The sequence below is a fragment of the Ranitomeya variabilis genome, chromosome 1 (genome assembly GCF_051348905.1).
Source record: "Ranitomeya variabilis isolate aRanVar5 chromosome 1, aRanVar5.hap1, whole genome shotgun sequence".
Classification (NCBI taxonomy): Eukaryota; Metazoa; Chordata; class Amphibia; order Anura; family Dendrobatidae; genus Ranitomeya; species Ranitomeya variabilis.
In genome coordinates this window covers 66,502,128-66,524,893 of record NC_135232.1, presented here as the reverse complement: position 1 = coordinate 66,524,893, position 22,766 = coordinate 66,502,128, and positions in this window count along the sequence as shown.

The window sequence follows — 22,766 nt, the reverse complement described above, 5'->3', positions numbered from 1 at the left end:
GTCCTAGTTTAATAAACAGGACAGGTAATACCCGCTTATGGTGTAATGATTAGATTTCCCAAAATACAAATCACCAAAGAAAGCTCTGTGCAAATATTGAACAAACAAGGAATGCTAGGAGATTTAAAGGGAATCTGTCACCAGGGTTTTGCTACCTAATCTGAGAGCAGCATGATGTAGAGGCAGAGGCGGATTCCAGCAATGTGTCACTTATTGGGCTGCTTGTTGAGGTTGTGATAAAATCACTGTTTTTTTCAGAAGGAGATCATCACTAGACAACTAATAAACCTGCTGCCATATAGTCCAACCCCACCCCACCATTGATTGGCATTTTTCTGCCTATTGTGACGCCGCGATCACTAGTGGGTTGGGGAACACTTGCTTGACAGCAAGATTTAAGACACACAGGAACACTTTCCACTATAAACAGTCTATGCGGTTTATTATACAGTCATAAACCGTACCATGAACAGTCCATTACACACTATATCGCATCATGATATTAAGTTGCAGTCACTAAACATGCTGGACCTTACTCCGCCCAGTTACCATGGGTGACCGCACAGTTATGGGGTATCAGCGTACTCAGGACACATTGGACAACAATATTTGGGGTCCAATTTCTCCTGTTACCCTTGGGAAAATTCAAAACTTGGGGCTAAAAAATAATTTTTTGGGAAATGTTTTTTTTTTTTCACGGCTCTGCGTTATAAACTGTAGTGAAACACTTGGGGGTTCAAAGTTCTCACAACACATCTAGATAAGTTCCTTGGGGGGTCTAATTTCCAATATGGGGTCACTTGTGGGGGGTTTGTACTGTTTAGTTACATCAGGGGCTCTGCGAATGCAACGTGACGCCTGCAGACCAATCCATCTAAGTCTGCATTCCAAATGGCGCTCCTCCCCTTCCAAGCTCTGCCATGCGCCCAAACGGTGGTTCCCCCCACATATTGGGTATCAGCGTACTTAGGACAAATTGGACAACAACGTTTGGGGTCCAATTTCTCCTGTTACCCTTGGGAAAATACAAAACTGGGGGTTAAAAAATAATTTTTGTGGGAAATTGTTTTTTTTTTTTACGGCTCTACATTATAAACTTATGTGAAGCATTGGTGGGTCAAAGTGCTCACCACACATCTAGATAAGTTCCTTAGGGGGTCTACTTTTTAAAATGGTGTCACTTGTGGGGGGGTTTCAATGTTTAGGCACATCAGTGGCTCTCCAAACACAACATGGCGTCCCATCTCAATTCCTGTCAATTTTGCATTGAAAAGTCAAACGGCGCTCCTTCTTTTCCGAGCTCTCCCTTGCGCCCAGTGGTTTACCCCCACATATGGGGTATCAGCGTACTCAGGACAAATTGTACAACAACTTTTGGAGTCCAATTTCTTCTCTTACCCTTGGGGAAATAAAAAATTGGGAGCGAAAGGTCATTTTTGTGAAAAAATATGATTTTTTATTTTTATGGCTCTGCATTAGAAACTTCTGTGAATCAGTTAATAGGTCAAAGTGCTCACCACACATCTAGATAAGTTCCTTAGGGGGTCTACTTTCCAAACTGGTGTCACTTGTGGGGGGTTTCAATGTTTAGGCACATCAGGGGCTCTCCAAACGCAACATGGCGTCCCGTCTCAATTCCAGTCAATTTTGCTTTGAAAAGTCAAATGGCGCTCCTTCCCTTCAGAGCTCTGCCATGCGCCCAAACAGTGGTTTACCCCCAGATATGGGGTATCAGCGTACTCAGGACAAATTGTACAACAACTTTTGGGGTCCATTTTCTCCTGTTACCCTTGGTAAAATAAAACAAATTGGAGCTGAAATAAATTTTTGGTGAAAAAAAGTTAAATGTTCATTTTTTTTAAACATTCCAAAAATTCCTGTGAAACACCTGAAGGGTTAATAAACTTCTTGAATGTGGTTTTGAGCACCTTGAGGGGTGCAGTTTTTAGAATGGTGTCACACTTGGTTATTTTTTATCATATAGACCCCTCAAAATGACTTCAAATGAGATGTGGCCCCTAAAAAAAAATGGTGTTGTAAAAATGAGAAATTGCTGGTCAACTTTTAACCCTTATAACTCCCTAACAAAAAAAATGTCGGTTCCAAAATTGTGCTGATGTAAAGTAGACATGTGGGAAATGTTACTTATTAAGTATTTTTGCCAAATTTCCATTTTTTTCACAAATAAACGCAGGTAATATCAAAGAAATTTTACCACTATCATGATGCCCAATATGTCACGAGAAAACAGTGTCAGAATCACCGGGATCTGTTGAAGCGTTCCAGAGTTATAACCTCATAAAGGGACAGTGGTCAGAATTGTAAAAATTGGCCCGGTCATTAACGTGCAAACCACCCTTGAGGGTAAAGGGGTTAATCAAAACTATAGCACACAGTAAAGTAAGTGATACATCGCTGGATTCAGGGTCTCTGCTCCTACTTCATGCTGCTCTCAGATGGGGTAGAATGGTGACATATTCTCTGTAATCTTGGAAGTCTTCTAAATTGTGATTGGTGAGATAGTACATTTCACTATAAGTATAGAATATTGCGCGTCATGCTTCTGCAGCACATTGCACTTATTCCTTTACAGAACATTGTTTCCTCATAGAATACATTACATATACTGGCATTTTATTCCCTTGCAGGATATTTCTCCCTATTCTCGAGCAGAATATTGGACCACGTTCTTGCGCAGAACATTTGATGTTGTTCCCTTGCAGCACAGGGGTTGTCATATGTGATTAAGCCATTCCTGACACCCCCTGCTAAGCCATCTGGATCTCTAACCGGGGAGAAATTCTAATTGTGTCTAAGCTGGCTTTATCACAGAGATACATTTAGCCCCAGTCACATGTTTGGGCTCGCTTCCCTAGATTCACAAAAAAGTGCCTATTTTTATCCAGGAGAGCATGTCCGTGTCAGCTACTGAAGATGCCTGGTGCTTAAATACAGATTGTTACAATCTCATAGGGCAGAGAAGAAAAAAAGCACAAAGTGCTGAAGTTCTTAAGGAGATACACACAGGGAAGGCAGCAATGTAATGTGATAAACCTATATACATCTTATTTATAACAAGGAATTAGGGGACAATACCACTGAGGCATCAAGTGGTAACATCTGTAGGATTTGACCCCAGGACCCCAGTGTTGTAAAGCGAAAGTGCTAACCACTGAACCACCATGTTGCCGTTTTCTGCTAACTGCTCCTTCTTCTACCCACTCTACCTTCCTGACTACTTTCTCGTCTTTCACTGCACTTCTGAATGTCTCCTGACTGCTTTCCTGACTGCTCTGCTGTCCTGACCTCACTCATCTGTCTCGAGTACTCTTTTCTCTACTGATTGCACGCTGCTCTCTGCTCTCCTGACTGCTCTTCTCGCTATCGACAACCATCCTTCTGACCACTCTATGGTCTCTCAACTGCTTTCCCCTCTTCTGACCATGCTCCTGACAGGCTTTCTACTCTCCAAACAGCACTATGCTTTTCTGACTGCTCATCATCTCCTGACCACTCTCTGCTCTCTTGACTTCTCTCCGGACTAATCTCCTGACCACTTTCTGCTTTCCGGACTGTTCTCTGTTCTCCTGAAAAGTCTCTGTTCTCTTGATCGCTCTCCTGACTCCTCTCTTTACTGCTCTCCCCTTTCCTTACCATTCTTCATTCTCCTGACTGCTCTCCTGACAGCTTTTCTGTACCGACAGCTCTCTGCTCTGCTGACTGTTTTCTACTCTCTTGTCCTGACCACCCTTCGCTTTCCTTGCTACCCTTCTTTCTCCAGACCGATCTTCCCTTTCTGAAACGCATTTCTCTCTCCCGACTGCTTTTTACTCTCCTGGATACTCTCTCAACAGGCTTTCTGCTCCCCTGCCTCCACTTTCCTCTCCTTCTTTGCAGACCAATCTTCCCTCTCTTAACTGCTCTTTTGACTACTTTCCTTACCATGCTCTGCTCTCCTGACTATTTTTTGCTTCCCTGACAGCTCTCCCCATTCCAGACCATTCTTCCCTCTCCTAACCATTTTTGCTTCTCCTGACTGTTCTCTTGGCAGGCTCTATGCTCTCCTGATTGCTTTTCCCTCTCCTGACCTCTCTCTGCTCTGCTGACTGCTGCCCACTTGCCTTTTCTGACTACCCCTCCCCCTTCCTGATTACTCCTCCCCTTTCCTGACTGACCTCCCCTTTCCTGACTACCCCTCCCCTTTCCTGACTGGCCTCGACTTTCCTGACTGACCTCCCCTTTCCTGGCTACCCTTCCCCTTTCCTGACCTCCCTCCCCTTTCCTGACTATCACTCCCCATTCCTGATTACACCTCCCCTTTCCTGACCTCCCTCTTTCCTGACTACCCCTCCCACTTCCTGATTACCCCTCCCCTTTCCTGACCTCCCTCCCCTTTCCTGACTACCCCTCCCCTTTCCTGACTACCCCTCCCCCTTCCTGATTACCCCTTTCCTGACCTCCCTCCCTTTCCTGACTACCCCTTTCCTGACTGGCCTCCCCTTTCCTGACTGACCTCCCCTTTCCTGACTGACCTCCCCTTTTCTGACTACCCTCCCTTTCCTGACTGGCCTCAACTTTCCTGACTGACCTCCCCTTTCCTGGTACCTCTCCCCTTTCCTGACCTCCCTCCCCTTTCCTGACTACCCCTCCCCCTTCCTGATTACCCCTCCCCTTTCCTGACCTCCCTCCCCTTTCCAGACTACCCCTCCCCTTTCCTGACTACCCCTCCCCCTTCCTGATTACCCCTCCCCTTTCCTGACCTCCCTCCTTTTCCTGACTACCCCTCCCCTTTCCTGACTGGCCTCCCCTTTCCTGACTGACCTCCCCTTTCCTGACTGCTCTCCCCATTCCTGACTACCCCTCCCCATTTCTGACTACCCCTCCCCTTTCCTAACTACCCCTCCCCTTTCCGTTCCTGACTACCCTCCCCTTTACTGACTGCCCTCTGTTAGAATCTGTTTTGTTTTTGACCATCTGCCATCTTGTTGTGGTTTTCTGGCTGCTGGTCTTTTTCCCCTGGTGCTGGGTTGTCTTAGGTCAGGTGATTGTATCACCCTTTATTACCCAGCACCTGCCTCCCATTGCTTGCTGGACAACAGTGTTAATCCGCTAGAGTTCTGGCCAGGTGCTTTGATAGCTTTCTGTTTGATATTGTGCAGTTCTGGGATCTCTGGTTCTGCTATCCTTAGTCTCTGTTTTCAGTTGGTTTCTGCAACCATCTCTGTGTTTTTCTATTAGGAGGTGACCTGTTTTTATACCCAGTCCTTAGATCTTTCAGTGACCTTCTCCCTCCTATCTATAGGTCTTCGCTTGAGTTTATCCTAGGATCGTCGGTGGGTGTATTTGCAAGGAATGGGTCACCCAGTGTATCAGCCTAGCATCAGTGCAGGGTCAGATTCCCTCCTTCTATTCTAGTTCTGTGTTGCAGTTCCATAACACCCTCCCCTTTACTGACTGACCTCCCCTTTCCTGACTGGCCTCCCCATTCTTGACTGGCCTCCCCTTTCTTGACTGGCCTCCCCTTTCATGACTGCCTCCTCTTTCCTGACCGCCCTCCCCTTTCCTGACCGCCCTTCCCTTTCCTGACCGCCCTCCCCTTTCCTGACTGCCCTCCCCTTTCCTGACTGCCCTCCCCTTTCCTGACTGCCCTTTCCTGACTGCCCTCCCCTTTACTGACTGCCCTCCCCTTTACTGACTGACCTCCCGTTTCCTGACTGACCTCCCATTCTTGTCTGGCCTCCCCTTTCTTGACTGACCTCCTCTTTCCTGACTGGCCTCCCATTCTTGTCTGGCTTCCCCTTTCTTGACTGACCTCCCCTTTCCTGACTGGCCTCCCCATTCTTGACTGGCCTCCCCTTTCTTGACTGGCCTCCCCCTTTCCTGACTGCCTCCCCTTTCCTGACCACCCTTCCCTTTCCTGACCGCCCTTCCCTTTTCTGACTGCCCTCCCCTTTCCTGACCGCAGTCCCCTTTCCTGACAGCCCTTCCCTTTTCTGACTGCCCTCCCCTTTCTTGACCGCAGTCCCCTTTCCTGACCACCCTCCCCTTTCCTGACTGCCCTTCCCTTTCCTGACTGTTTTCCTGTCCGCTCTCTCCTCTCCTGATTTTCCCATCTTTGATAGCACTTCTGACTGCTCTCTTGACTAGTTTACTGACCACTCTCTGCTCTTTTGACTGTTTTTCCCTCTCCTGACCAAACTTCTCACTGGCTCCCTGCTTTACTGACAACACTCTGCTCTTCTAACAGCACTCTGCATTCCTGACTGCTATTCTTTCTCCTGGCTATTTTCTGCTGTTGACTTCTCTCCTGGCTGCTCTCTACTCTACTGACTGCTCTCAACTTTCTTGACTGCTCTCATGAATGCTCTCCTGACTTCTTGCTGCTCTCCTCCTCACAATCTCTCTGCACTACTAAGACTAAAGAAGGAGAAATTTGGAGCAACAAGGTTCAGAGAATAATGTAAAAAGGTATAAATATATTGCAAAAACATCATCATCACAATCATATTAATTCATGTAGCAAAATTCGAGAGACACATTAATGAAAGAGATCAAGTAGATAGTGGCGTGTGCAGTCCTGTTACATCAAATAATAAAGTGCGATTCCATAACATGAAGGACAGGAATAAGTTAGTGGGGCAGTAATTATATATAACACCTTGGTAATGGTATCTATAGGAAACGTGCCCAAAACAGATCTGCCGACCCCATATCCTATAGATTCTTACCCATGCTACGATGTATCGGACACACGCCACACAGTCCCAATGCGCGTTTTGTGTTGGCTTCCTCAGGGGGCATATAGCGCGAAACGCGTGTTGGGGCTTTCTGGCGTGTGTCCCGATACATCCTAGCATGGGTAAAAATCTATAAGATATGGGGTGGGCAGATCTGTTTTGGGCACTTTTGCTATAGATACCATTACCAATGTGTTATATATAATTACTGCCCTACCAACTTATTCCTGTCCTTCATGCTATGGAATTGCACTATGCACTTTATTATATAACCACTTGATGTAACAGGGCTGCACATGCCACTATATCTACCTGATCTCTTTCCTTATGTGTTTCTTGTATTATCTCTATTTTTTGTTACATGAACTAATATGATTGTGATGGTGATGCTTTTGCAATACATTTATACCTTTTTACATTATTCTCTGGACCTTGTTGCTTCAAATTTCTTCTTCTTTAGTCTTACTAAGTCCTGTAGTGTCCTTTTGCAATGTTCTGTTTAGGGCCTTTCCACAGGGTTTTGGGTCCCTATGGCAGATCTATTTTATTGGTTCCTTGCATGGTCTGTATATGCTTTTCTAACATCACTCTGCTCTTCTAACAGCACTGTGCCTCCTGACTTCTTTTCCTTGTCCTGAATACTCTCTACTCTATTGACTACTCTCCTGACTACTCTATTGACTACTCTCTTGACTGCTCTCCACTCTACTGACTGCTCTGCCCTGCCCTGATTACTCTCATGATTATTCTCCTGACTATTCTCCTGACTGCTTTCTGCTCTCCTGTCCTGTTCAATCTTTTGTCCTGTCTGCTTTCCAACCATCTGAGTGCTTTCGAGACTACTCTCCTGACTATCTTATTCTCCTCTATCCTGACTGCTCTTCCCTTTCTTACTGTCTCCTGACCGCTCTCCCACCTCCTGACTTTGTCTATGACAGAACTTTTGACTACTTTTCTGACCACGCTCTGCTCTTCTAACTGCTCTCCCCTCTCCTGACCACTCTCATGATTGCTCTCCTGACTATGCTCCTGCATGCACTATGCTTTCCTGACAGGCTCTCTGCTCTCCTGACTGATAGTTCTCTGCTCTTCTAACATCATTCTGCTTTCCTTACTGCTCTTCCTTCTCCTGTCCCTTCTCTGTTCTCTTGACTACTATCCTAACTGCTCTCTGTCCTACTGATTGCGCTCTACTCTCCTTCTCTGCCTGCTCACCTGACTACTCTCCTGACCGTTTTCTGCTTTCCTGACTGCTCTCCCCTCCCCTGACTTTCCCATCTGACTGCACTTCTGACTGCTCTCCTGACCACTCTCTGCTCTCCTGACCACTCTTCTCTCAATTGACCACTCTCCTGACCACTTTCCTGACCACTGTCTTGGCAGGCGATGTGCTGTCCTGACAGCATTCTACTCTTCTAACACAATTCTACTCTCCTGTCTGTTCTTCCTTCTCCTGACCACTCTCTGCTCTCTTGACTATATTCCTGACCTACTGACTGCTCTCTACTCTGCTGACTGCTCTCCTCTTCCCTGACTGTTCTCCTGACAACTCTCCTAATTACTATCCTTACTGATTTTCTTCTCTCCTGTCCTAATTGCTCTCCTGAATGCTGTTTGCTCTCCTGATTTCTCTCTTGCTCTCTGTTTTCCTGATTGCTCTCCACTTTGCTGACTACTCTTGTATCTTGTAGCCATACTCTGCTCTGCTGGTTGCTTTATTGAATACTTTCTGCTCCTTTGGCCGTTCTTCTGGCCACTTTATGCTTCCCTGATTGCTCTCTGCTACCCTGACTGCTCTTGGTAGGCTCTCTAGTTGAGGTGGCTCCTCAAAGCCCAAGGTTTGGGTGTGCAGATGGACCACGGGCGTTGGTTCAGCAGGCAGCTGAGGCATGTTTAGAATGCAGACAGGTAGCAGAGGTACTGGAAGCTGCAGGCAGACTGAAGACGTCCTAAAGACTGCACACAGATTGACGAGGTCCTGGGAGACCGGGAACAAGTAGCAGAGGTACTGGAAGCCACAGACAGACATCGTTGAGAGCTCAGACAGGTAGCAGAGGTACTGGAAGACTGGGAACACATAGCAGAGGTACTGGAAGCCACAGGCAGACATGAGATGTGGTGGAGGCCTGAATCAGGTCATCATGCACAGACAAACTAAAATTGTTAGTACCAAAACACAGGTGTGTGTCTTGGTAGGACTTATATCGGCCTAGGAAGCTCAGCATATGGGAGCACACCAGACTACTTGCAAGGTCTGACATAAAGCCCAGGAAATTTAGTAAAGGAAGCAGAGCCCAGATCTGGGACAGGTGTGTACCAGCTCTCTTCTCTCTGAGCGTCCTCTGCTATTGTGTCCACAGTCTGCTCTCCTCATCACTCTCCCGACCTCTCTCTGCTCACCCGACTGACCGTTCTTCCCTCTCCTGAACACACTGTGCTCTCTTCCTACCTCTCTACCCTCTTGATCGTGATGTAGTGTTCTCTTTAATTTTCCCTCTTTGCTGTCCTGCTCACTTTTGGATCACTGTCAGCTTTCCTCATCATCCTGAGATGATCTCTACATTCCTGATCATTCCACTTCTACAAATAGTAGAATAGGTCACCATGGACAAATACCATGAGTTGCCCCCTTTGGTCAACTCATCACAATGAACCTACTTGTAAACATTAGACCATCTGATTTTTAAAAATTATTTTTCTAGTAAACATTATCGTCGGCAGATGTGCAGGAGTAACAGCCAAGACCAGGAGATGTAACCGCATCTTGTAATATTCTCTGAGCACAAACAGGGGAAAAAAAATCATAAATAACAAACCCTTTGAAGTGGTAATAGTTTATGACCCTACTGTTTTCTATTTATACTGCGATAATGAGTTTGCTGCGTGATTGGATCAGTGGGGCGAGGACTGAGCTTTACCTCCAGAGTATAAATAGATACTTTGCATTCATGGGTTCTGGCAAGAATGGAGATATTTGGGAAAACAAAAGAAATGAATCTTGGCGTGAAACATAGAGTGGTATCATCCAAGAATCCGAGAAAGCGTTGTGTTCCGCTTCACCCTTTTACAGCAAATATAAAAACATCTGCACAAACAAAACAAAAATTCCAATTTTTCCCGAGATTTTTCTATCTACTGGCTAACACGGTACAAAGATATATATTTTTCCTGTATGCAGTTTTCCTGGGCAGCAGTAAGAAGTCTGGGGATGTCCATGGCTGGGAGCTGTCCAGTGCTGAAGCAGACGCCGTGTGCCCTGTGGTCAGACAAGAGGCCGCAGACAGATGTGCTCTCCGCCCTCCATGTGCTGACTCAATTACAGCCTGGCTCAGCAATACTCCCTCCTGGGCCCCCTCTTATAATCACTGCATGGATGGCATTAACCTATTCCATGCCCGACTGCTGGCACACACAGCAGAACGACAGCCATTATGGTTCCCAACCTGATTAATGGAGGAAGTAATGAGCTATTTGGGGTTTGCTACAATCTTTACTAAACACATACTGTTCACTCCTGGTGCCAACGACTGTAATTCATCAGGAAGTTAATTTTGCTCTTGTTTATTTGGGTTATGATGCAATAATCCCTTCTAGACACAATGGCATCAAATGCAGATCTGTGTCATATATGAGAGCAGCAGAGACCGCCGGTGATACTAATCCATAGCTTAAAAGAACATAAACTGGGCACGTCATTAAAGGTCAAATAATTAATAATATCAATAATATTCCATTTTCAGATTAGGATTATTAGATTACCCCATGCCACACGTACTGTATCTTTATATACTACTAGCTGAAGAGCCCGGCATTGCCTGGGCATAGTAAATATCTGTGGTTAGTTATAGCACCTCACATCTCTCATTTTCTCACTCACATCTCTCATTTTCTCACTCACACCTCTCATTTTTCCCCTCACTCCTCTCATTCCCCCCTAATACTTGTCATTTCGACCTCACATCTGTCATTTTCCGATCACTCCACTATTTTCCCTCACTCCTCTCATTTTGCACTCACGCCTTTTCATTTTCACCTCACACCTCTCATTTTCACCTCACACCTCTCATTTTCCCCTCAGTATATACATGTTTGTCATCTCCCTTATATATAGCATACACCTGTATGTCATCTCCTGTATATAGTATATACCTGTATGTCATCTCCCCTGTATATAGTAAATACCTGTATGTCATCTCCCCTGTAAATAGTATATACCTACTGTATGTCATCTCCTCCTGTATATTGTGTATACCTGTCATCTCCTCCTGTATATAGTATATACATGTATGTAATCTCTTCTGTATATAGTATATACCTGTATGTCATCTCCTCCTATATATAGTATATACCTGTATGTCGTTGTAGCGCCCCCACCGCCGCAGGGCCGAGGGGTACCCGGTACCGGGCCTGTGAGCCTCTGCTCAGGGGTTGTCACGGTGGCTAGGCCCCGGTCCGTGACCCTGCCGTGGGGCGTACGGTGAATGATGTGACGGGTGAAGGTGGTGGTGCGGTGCAGGTCGCAGGAAATAACGAGGACACCAGGTTGCAGTCTCTTTACCTCTTTACTGAAGGTTTCAGAGTCCTCAGTCCAGAGCGCTGTTACCAGGGCTGTCAGAGACCGGCCGGTCCAAAGACACATCAGGAGTTCTCTTAGCAGGTGGAAATCAGTGTCTACCTTCTAGCGCTGGGTGTTGTAGTTCTTCCCTGCTGAGCTCCCGGGATAGTCCTCACAACTGGTTCTGTCTATCTCTGATGTTCGTTCTCTCCGTCCTCCAGATGATATGGTAGGACGCACCCGTATGACGGGGTAGGCCTGGAGTTCTTCCGGGACCCTAGAGTCGCCCCTCTCCCACAGCTGCCTCCGTTGTCTGCTTAGGTGATTTGTGTGAGACAGCCAACCTATAATTGGCTGTCCTGCCATGGTTTGCAGTAGTACTTAAAGTCTCTTACTTGCTCGGCGTTCCGGCCACCGACTGTTTGCGCCTCAGAAGGATGTTGCCTCGGTCTAACAGCACGACTCCTTCTGGTCCTAATTCCTCTTTACTGTATTCCTGTTGTTCACTGGTTAGTTCTGCTCTTAGGAGTCTGCCAGGATCCCATCCCTGACAGGTCCTCTCACTAGCTCTCCCCAGCTACTTCTCTCTGTCTTCCTGTCCAACCCCCAGTTTTACCAGAGTGTGAGGAGTGGCCTACTAGATAGGACCACCCCCCCTGGTGGCCGGAGTGTGAAGTGTAGTGAGGTGTTACCTGGTCAGAGAAACTCCTTTAGTGCAATCAGACGTACCATAGCTCCCCATAGTGGCGGAGCCACAGTACTGCAACGACCAGGACTCTGGGGCGCTGCACTCCCCCCCGGTTAAATCCAGTACTCCCGGACTGGGAAAACAAGAACAACAATACATGTTAACAGGAAACACACAAAAATTTTGAAATAGCATAACAATTAAACATAACAGTGCTTCCCTTTACGGGAGGTGAGAACTCTTGAACGTTGCGAAAGTTAGGTCATGCACAGTTTATGACTCTCTGTTCAGTGGTTGAAACAGCGGGGACCCCGGGTAAACAAAGGGGTCCCCCTTTTTGAAAGTTTTTGAGCAATTCACCGTCCATTACTCTATTGTCCATTTTGTAACCTGTAACAAAAATACGTACACAAACATTTTCAACTAGATAGCAGACCTTATCAATACCTCCAAGTTTTGTAGCGGAGGGGAGTTTGGTTCTGAGTGCTGCGTGTGGACCTTCGCAGCGCAGGGGTTGCTATTGGCCTAACAGGGCCCGCTATGCTTGCTACCGCTGGTGTAGTGCACTGTCTTCTAGCTACACTTCTAGTGAGTCTGGGTAGCACTGGCAGGTTGGGGCTCTCAGAGCTGCTGCTATCAACAGTGGGTACAGCAGATTCACCGATAGCAGAGGGAGGATTTGCCGGTTCAACGGTTGGCATGGCATCTTCAGGTAGGGCTTGTTGAGGTAGCGGGACCGGATGATCTGGTACCCCCATTGTTTCTGGTGGGTCCGGCTGTTGAAACATTAGAACAGGTACCACGATGGCTTGATTTATCTGAGTCCAGGACTGGGGAAAATCACCAAGGACGGTATGGATCATCTTCTCCTTTTCCACTGGCGGGGAGATTTCCGGGGCCATGTCCCTCTCTCTCAACTTATCGGGGCAGACCTTAAGGTGATCCCTGGATACCGCTGTCGAAGTCTCCCCTCTGTCCTTGCTGATGAGACAGACCTTCGTGTTATCGAAGTCAGATGGCAGGATGGTATACGGTTCCGCTTCCCATTGGTCATCGAGCTTGTGTAATCTCCTCTTTCGTTTAAGTACTTGTTCACCAGGGGACAGGGGAATCGCAGGAGCGTGTTGGTTGTAGTCCCTTTCTTGTTTTTTCCTAGCCTGGGCGAGACTTCTCTCTACACACTCCTGTACCTCGCGGTACCTTCGCTGCCTTTCTGCATCCCAATTGGCATCTGGCGAGGTATCTTCGGGTACTAGGACCCCCATGTCCAAATCAACGGGTAACCGACTAGATCTTCCTCGCATCAGGTACGCCGGAGTACAGTTGGTGGAACTTACGGGGATGTGACTGTACATATCCACCAAGTCAGGCAACTTTATTGGCCACAGGTTCCGTTCCTCCACAGGCAAGGTCTTCAATAAATCGATTACCACTTGGTTCATCTTCTCACACATCCCGTTGGTTTGAGGATGGTACGGTGTGGTTCTGATCTTCTTACACCCGTACAGTTGACAGAATTCTTGGAACACTTCCGCTTCGAATGCAGGTCCCTGGTCAGTCAGTACCTTCTCTGGGTAGCCATGGGGCCTACAAAAGTGCTGCTGGAAGGCCCTGGCGGCAGTCCTGGCCGTTAGATCCTTGACAGGTACAACCACCAAAAACCTGGAGTAGTGGTCCACGATGGTAAGGGCGTAGACATAGCCCGACCGGCTAGGTGTCAGCTTCACATGATCCAGCGCGACCAGTTCGAGCGGCCGTTTGGTGATGATAGGCCGCAGGGGAGCCCGTTGACTGTCACGGTCCTTCCTGCGCAGACTACATGGACCACACTCCCGACACCACTTCTCAATGGTTCTCTTCATGCCAATCCAATAGAACCTCCCTCGGAGGAGCCTTTCCAGCTTCCTCCATCCGAAGTGTCCGGCTCCATCATGGTAGGCTCCCAGAACCATGGGCGCATCTCGCCTTGGCACCACTATCTGCCACACCAATTCATGGGTACGTGGGTCGATGCTCCTCCTGCACAACTTGCCATCATGGATAAACAGTCTGCTTCTCCCCTTCCACAGCTGTTGGGTCTCCTGTGGGTCATCTGGGCCAGGGTGCGACCCTGCCTGCGTCAAGAGCTCTTTCACCCGACGGACCGCTTGGTCACCATCCTGGGTTTCCGCCCACCCGTGATGGGGCAGGGGATTCAGCGTGTCATCCGGTTGGTTCTTGTGCCTGTTCTTCACATGATGAGAGCTCTGAGTGGCTTTGGGGCGATGGAATGCAGGCAGCTCCACCTCTTCAAGTGCCTCCGGGTCTTCTCCCGCTTCTGGCAAATTGGGCATTCGGGACAAGGCATCGGCATTGGCATTCTCGTGTCCTGCCCGGTACTTGATGGTGTAATCGTAGTTGGACAGCCGGGCCATCCATCGCTGTTCCAAAGCCCCGAGTTTGGCAGTATCCAGATGCGTTAGCGGATTGTTGTCCGTGAAGATGGTGAATTTCGCGGAGGCCAGGTAGTGTTTGAACCTCTCTGTCACTGCCCAGACAACGGCAAGGAATTCCAGCTTAAAGGAACTGTAGTTGTCAGGGTTCCTTTCCGTGGGACGGAGTTTCCTGCTGGCGTAAGCGATCACCCTTTCTTTGCCTTTCTGGACCTGAGACAGCACGGCTCCTAATCCCACATTACTGGCATCTGTGTACAGCACAAACGGTTGGTCGTATTCGGGGTAAGCCAGTACCTCTTCTCCCGTCAGTGCCGACTTCAAACAGGTGAAGGATTCCTCCAGCTCCTTGTTCCAATCAAAGGGGGTGTTTCTCCCCTTGGTCTTCTTTGGTTGGCCCACCAACAGGTTTTGCAAGGGTGCGGCCTTCTTGGTGAAGTCCTTAATGAACCTTCGGTAATAGCCTACCAGCCCGAGGAACTGCCGGACTTCGTGGAGGTCACTGGGCTTTGGCCAGTCCTTGATCACTGTGACCTTGTCGGGGTCTGGGGCCACTCCTTCAGCGCTCACCACATGGCCCAGGTACTGCACTTTAGGTTTCAGCAGATGACACTTGGACAGTTTCACCTTTAAGCCGAAGTTGGACAGGGCTTCAAACACCTCGGCCAGGTGCTTCAGATGGTCTTCGTAGGTCTTAGAGAAGACAATGACATCATCCAAATACAGCAGCACAGTTTCAAAGTTCATGTGTCCTAGGCAGCACTCCATCATCCTCTGGAACGTCCCGGGAGCATTGCACAATCCGAAGGGCATGTAGTTGAACTCGCAGAGACCCATTGGTGTCGTGAAGGCCGTCTTCTCTTTGTCCGCCTCCGCTACAGGAACCTGCCAGTACCCACTGGTGAGATCTAAGGTAGAGAAGTAGTTAGCAGATTTTAAGGCAGCCAGAGACTCCTCTATCCTGGGCAGTGGGTATGCGTCCTTATGTGTAATGCGATTCAACTGCCTGTAATCAACACACATCCTCATGGTACCATCTTTCTTTTTAACAAGGACTAACGGAGCTGCCCAGGGGCTACAGCTGTCTCTCACCACCCCAGCCTCCTTCATTTCCCGCAACATGTCCTTGGCACACTGGTAATGAGCTGGGGGTACAGGACGATATCTCTCTTTTATGGGTCGGTGATCTCCCGTGGGGATGTGATGTTGGATCCCTTTCACCTGCCCAAAATCTAAGGGGTGTTTGCTGAATACCTGCTCGTACTCGTGTACCACCCTGTAGGCCCCCTGTTTTTGATGGGATGGGGTAGAGTCAGTGCCCACATGCAATTCCTGACACCAGTCTTTCGAGTGCTCTGCAGAACCTTTGTTCTCCGCCACGTTTGACGGGACCAAGGGTTCAGGTGTCTGTATCACGCTATTATTGACAGTGAACAGTTTGGCGAGCGTGGTATACTTGGTGAGGTGGACCTCTTCCTCCCCACAATTGAGGACACGTACGGGCACTCTCCCCTGGCGGACGTCGACCACCCCCCGGGCTGTCAGAACAGTAGGCCTATTGTCTGAATATACGGGTTCTACCAAGGCCTGGTAGTCCTTACCCCTGAGGCCTATGGCTGCCCGACACCATATTAACATCTCACTCCTGGGGGGTATCGCGATGGGGTTTGAATCACTCACAGTGACACGACCAATCTCACCACCAGTCAGCTCTACCTGCTGTCTCTGCATCAGAGCTTTGATTTCCTTCTGCAGGGCACATTGCTCACTGTGGCCAGCGGTTTCTGCCACCTGTTGCAACAAAACAATAACTTCTGCAAGACAATTTTCTATAACATTAGTACCAAGAGTCATCATGGGATTACATTCTCGACGATCAATATCAACAATCACAATCCCTTGGGCTTTCAATTCCACCCGCCCCACCTTGATGGTGACCTCCTTATACCCCACTTGTGGCAACGGCTGACCATTACTGGCTATTATGGTGAAATCATCGTCAGGGCCACGAGTAATATCAGCGTCCTCCCAATACCGTTTATAAAGCACGTAAGGTATAGTCGTCACCTGAGAACCGGTGTCCAGCAAAGCGTTCAAGGGGATTCCATCAATCACTACAGGGAGAACTGGTCGTCCTCCAATATACTTGGTTCTCCAATGCTGCGGGCCTGACCGTCCTACTCCTGGGGGTTGGCCCTTTGCCCCAGGGGTTGCTCGTTTAAAGGACAGTACCTTGCAAGGTGGCCCACCTGGTGACAGCGGCGGCAGATGGGTCGTCCGTCCTGATGGAAGCGATCGCTGTCCCGGCCTCTGGTCGGTGGGGTCTTCTTCTGTCGCGTCCAGGGGACATCTTCTGGTCTGGAGGCTAGCTGGATCTTTTCCTTGGGGGCCTCCTGTAGGGACTGCACCGTCCGGGCTAGGGCAGCAACGCTCTTGGTCAGCTCCTGCATCTGAAGACGGAGTCCTGCAGGGGAGTCGTCCTCGAAGCTCTGGGCGTCGGCCTCCGTGGCAACTGGGGCATCCGATGCCACCTCCTGGTGGTATGTGAGAGCAGGGCGCCTGGGTGGTACTGCGCGGCTGGGCTGTCGCTCCTGCAATGCCTGGATAGCTTTATCTTTGAATTGCGCAAAAGTCAAGTCTGGATTTTTCATGGCCAGGAAGTGCAATTGGCTTGCTGGTGACTGCACAGGAGCCCCTCAATTAACCGCTCCTTCAGAAGTTTATCCTCATCTTGCATGCTGCCGGGGTCACTCTGCTTAATGGCCCGCATCGCCTCTTGGAGATTAAGGGCATAGTCCCGTAAGCTATCCTGCGGCCTTTGTTTGCATCCATAGAAAGTCAGTTTAATTTCTGTAGCAGTGCGAGTATCGAAGGTGGCTTTAAGCTTTGCAAAAATCTGTTGTGCAGTTCCTTTATCCTCGGCGGGCCAGGACTTCAATTCTCTCAGAGCCGCCCCAAAGAGTTGACCGATTATCATATGAACCTTCTGAGGCTCTGTCAGGGGATAGAACTCGAGCAGGCTGCAGAGCCCTTCTTTAAAGTCAGTGAATGTATGCGACTCCCCAGAGTATCGTGGGAGCCAGGCCGCTCCGGGCAGGTACGGCATGGAGAAGGGCATTATGGCTTTTGTGTTAGCAGCAGTGTCCGACTGGCTGAGGGGGACAGCGGGTTCTGCGGCAACCGGTGGTGGTATTAGGGCCGCGGCTTCACTCGCTGCGGGGACCGGAGCTGCCCCTGCGTCCGCGGCTGCGGCCGCCACCTTCTCTCCTCCCGACTCGGACATGGCTGTCCCTTCCTCCCACTAACCTGCTGGAGGTCGGAGTTCCTCTTCCGGGATTGGTGCCTTACTGCGCTTTCCGTTCCGTGCTTCTTTTGGCTGGTTCCGCCCACGAAGCTAAGGCTCCTCCCTCCGTGCGCGGCAATGGCGAATTTTGGCGGTAAATGGCAATACACAGTCCCAGCACAATAAATCACAGTTCCAAGGCACACATGACCTGATTCTTCAGGCTTAAGTAGATCCTGTTCATGACGCCAAGTTGTAGCGCCCCCACCGCCGCAGGGCCGAGGGGTACCCGGTACCGGGCCTGTGAGCCTCTGCTCAGGGGTTGTCACGGTGGCTAGGCCCCGGTCCGTGACCCTGCCGTGGGGCGTACGGTGAATGATGTGACGGGTGAAGGTGGTGGTGCGGTGCAGGTCGCAGGAAATAACGAGGACACCAGGTTGCAGTCTCTTTACCTCTTTACTGAAGGTTTCAGAGTCCTCAGTCCAGAGCGCTGTTACCAGGGCTGTCAGAGACCGGCCGGTCCACAGACACATCAGGAGTTCTCTTAGCAGGTGGAAATCAGTGTCTACCTTCTAGCGCTGGGTGTTGTAGTTCTTCCCTGCTGAGCTCCCGGGATAGTCCTCACAACTGGTTCTGTCTATCTCTGATGTTCGTTCTCTCCGTCCTCCAGATGATATGGTAGGACGCACCCGTATGACGGGGTAGGCCTGGAGTTCTTCCGGGACCCTAGAGTCGCCCCTCTCCCACAGCTGCCTCCGTTGTCTGCTTAGGTGATTTGTGTGAGACAGCCAACCTATAATTGGCTGTCCTGCCGTGGTTTGCAGTAGTACTTAAAGTCTCTTACTTGCTCGGCGTTCCGGCCACCGACTGTTTGCGCCTCAGAAGGATGTTGCCTCGGTCTAACAGCACGACTCCTTCTGGTCCCAATTCCTCTTTACTGTATTCCCGTTGTGCACTGGTTAGTTCTGCTCTTAGGAGTCTGCCAGGATCCCATCCCTGACAGGTCCTCTCACTAGCTCTCCCCAGCTACTTCTCTCTGTCTTCCTGTCCAACCCCCAGTTTTACCAGAGTGTGAGGAGTGGCCTACTAGATAGGACCACCCCCCCTGGTGGCCGGAGTGTGAAGTGTAGTGAGGTGTTACCTGGTCAGAGAAACTCCTTTAGTGCAATCAGACGTACCATAGCTCCCCATAGTGGCGGAGCCACAGTACTGCAACGACCAGGACTCTGGGGCGCTGCACTATCTCCTGTATATAGTATATACCTGTATGTCATCTCCCCTGTATATAGTACTGTATATACCTGCTGTGTGTCATCTCCTCCTCTATATACCTGTGTGTCATCTCTTTTTTTATAGTATAAACCTGTATGTCATCTCCTCCTGTATACAGTATATACATGTGTCATCTCCTGTATATATATACCTGTATGTCATCTCCTCCTGTATATAGTATATACGTGTGTCATCTCCTCCTGTATATAGTATATACCTGTATGTCATCTCCTATATATAGTATATACCTGTATGTCATCTCCTCCTGTATATAGTATATACCGGTAAGTCATCTCTTCCTGTATATAGTATATACCTGTGTGTCATAGTTTATACCTGTGTGTCATCTCCCCTGTATATAGTATGTACCTGCAGTGGCGTATCCAGGGGGGCAGCCGGGGCATGTGCCCCAGGCGCAGCCGACAGGGGGGCACCAGTAGGCCGCCTGATGTGGCGGTCCAAGGAGGAGGCTCCCCGTCGGCGGAATTCTGCCGCCCCCAAACTGAGATTCAAATTGACAGCCGGCTCAGAGAAAGTGCTGCGCGTCGGTTCCCATGGATGTACTAGCGTCTTCAGACGCTAGTACCCTTGATCTATGCCCTGACCGCCGCCGGCACTTCCGCATCAGTGAAGCGCCAGCAGTGTGATCAGGTCACATGATCACGCTGCTGACGTCACTCGCCGGCTCTTCAAAGGCAGCCTTGCGGTTTGTGGTAAGTGCTCCAGCTCCAGACGGCTGGGTAATGGAGGCTGGAGCTGGAGACACTAAACTGCCAGAAGGAGAGATGCGGGCGGTACTGTATACTACTGTGTGGGCGGTGCTGTATACTACTATGAGGGCTGTGCTATATACTACTATGTGAGCTGTGCTGTATACTACTGTGTGGGCTGTGCTATATACTACTATGAGGGCTGTGCTATATACTACTGTGTGGGCAGTGCTGTATACTACTGTGTGGGCTGTGCTATATACTACTATGCGGGCTGTGCTATATACTACTATGTGGGCTGTGCTATATACTACTGCTTGGGTGGTGCTGTATTCTACTATGTGAGCTGTGCTGTATACTACTGTGTGGGCTGTAGTATATACTACTATGTGGGCTGTGCTGTATACTACTGTGTGGGCGGTTCTGTATACTACTATGCAGGCTGTGCTGTATACTACTATGTGGGCTGTGCTATATACTACTGTGTGGGCGGTACTGTATACTATGCGGGCTGTGCTATATACTACTATGTGGGCTGTGCTGTATACTACTGTGTAGGCTGTACTATATACTATGCGGGCTGTGCTATATACTACTATGTGGGCTGTGCTATATACTACTGTTATGGTTCTCAATGGCAAGAGAACATAGCCCAGCAAACATAAGAACTAGCTCTTGGAAGGATGGAAACTAAACTGACCATGAACTAAACCTGCCGCACAACTAACAGTAGCCGGGTAGCGTAGCCTGCGTTTTATCCCTAGACGCCCAGCGCCGGCCGGAGGACTAACTAATCCTGGCAGAGGAAAATATAGTCCTGGCTCACCTCTAGAGAAATTTCCCCGAAAGGCAGACAGAGGCCCCCACAAATATTGGCGGTGATTTTAGATGAAATGACAAACGTAGTATGAAAATAGGTTTAGCAAAATTGAGGTCCGCTTACTAGATAGCAGGAAGACAGAAAGGGCACTTTCATGGTCAGCTGAAAACCCTATCAAAATACCATCCTGAAATTACTTTAAGACTCTAGTATTAACTCATAACATCAGAGTGGCAATTTCAGATCACAAGAGCTTTCCAGACACAGAAACGAAACTACAGCTGTGAACTGGAACAAAATGCAAAAAACAAACAAGGACTAAAGTCCAACTTAGCTGAGAGTTGTCTAGCAGCAGGAACATGCACAGAAAGGCTTCTGATTACAATGTTGACCGGCATGGAAGTGACAGAGGAGCAAGGCTAAATAGCGACTCCCACATCCTGATGGAAACAGGTGAACAGAGAGGATGATGCACACCAGTTCAATTCCACCAGTGGCCACCGGGGGAGCCCAAAATCCAATTTCACAACAGTACCCCCCCCTCAAGGAGGGGGCACCGAACCCTCACCAGAACCACCAGGGCGATCAGGATGAGCCCTATGAAAGGCACGGACCAAATCGGAGGCATGAACATCAGAGGCAGTCACCCAAGAATTATCCTCCTGACCGTATCCCTTCCATTTGACCAGATACTGGAGTTTCCGTCTGGAAACACGGGAGTCCAAGATTTTTTCCACAACGTACTCCAACTCGCCCTCAACCAACACCGGAGCAGGAGGCTCAACGGAAGGCACAACCGGTACCTCATACCTGCGCAATAATGACCGATGAAAAACATTATGAATAGAAAAAGATGCAGGGAGGTCCAAACGGAAGGACACAGGGTTAAGAATCTCCAATATCTTGTACGGGCCGATGAACCGAGGCTTAAACTTGGGAGAAGAAACCCTCATAGGGACAAAACGAGAAGACAACCACACCAAGTCCCCAACACAAAGCCGAGGACCAACCCGACGCCGGCGGTTGGCAAAAAGCTGAGTCTTCTCCTGGGACAACTTCAAATTGTCCACTACCTGCCCCCAAATCTGATGCAACCTCTCCACCACAGCATCCACTCCAGGACAATCCGAAGATTCCACCTGACCAGAAGAAAATCGAGGATGAAACCCCGAATTACAGAAAAAGGGAGACACCAAGGTGGCAGAGCTGGCCCGATTATTGAGGGCAAACTCCGCTAAAGGCAAAAAAGCAACCCAATCATCCTGATCTGCAGACACAAAACACCTCAAATATGTCTCCAAGGTCTGATTCGTCCGCTCGGTCTGGCCATTAGTCTGAGGATGGAAAGCAGACGAGAAAGACAAATCTATGCCCATCCTAGCACAGAATGCTCGCCAAAATCTAGACACGAATTGGGTACCTCTGTCAGAAACGATATTCTCCGGAATACCATGCAAACGGACCACATTTTGAAAAAACAGAGGAACCAACTCGGAAGAAGAAGGCAACTTAGGCAGGGGAACCAAATGGACCATCTTAGAGAAACGATCACACACCACCCAGATGACAGACATCTTCTGAGAAACAGGAAGATCCGAAATAAAATCCATCGAGATGTGCGTCCAGGGCCTCTTCGGGATAGGCAAGGGCAACAACAATCCACTAGCCCGAGAACAACAAGGCTTGGCCCGAGCACAAACGTCACAAGACTGCACGAAGCCTCGCACATCTCGAGACAGGGAAGGCCACCAGAAGGACCTTGCCACCAAATCCCTGGTACCAAAGATTCCAGGATGACCTGCCAACGCAGAAGAATGAACCTCAGAAATGACTTTACTGGTCCAATCATCAGGAACAAACAGTCTACCAGGTGGGCAACGATCAGGTCTATCCGCCTGAAACTCCTGCAAGGCCCGCCGCAGGTCTGGAGAAACGGCAGACAATATCACTCCGTCCTTAAGGATACCTGTAGGTTCAGAATTACCAGGGGAGTCAGGCTCAAAACTCCTAGAAAGGGCATCCGCCTTAACATTCTTAGAACCCGGCAGGTAGGACACCACAAAATTAAACCGAGAGAAAAACAACGACCAGCGCGCCTGTCTAGGATTCAGGCGTCTGGCGGACTCAAGATAAATTAGATTTTTGTGGTCAGTCAATACCACCACCTGATGTCTAGCCCCCTCAAGCCAATGACGCCACTCCTCAAAAGCCCACTTCATGGCCAAAAGCTCCCGATTCCCAACATCATAATTCCGCTCGGCGGGCGAAA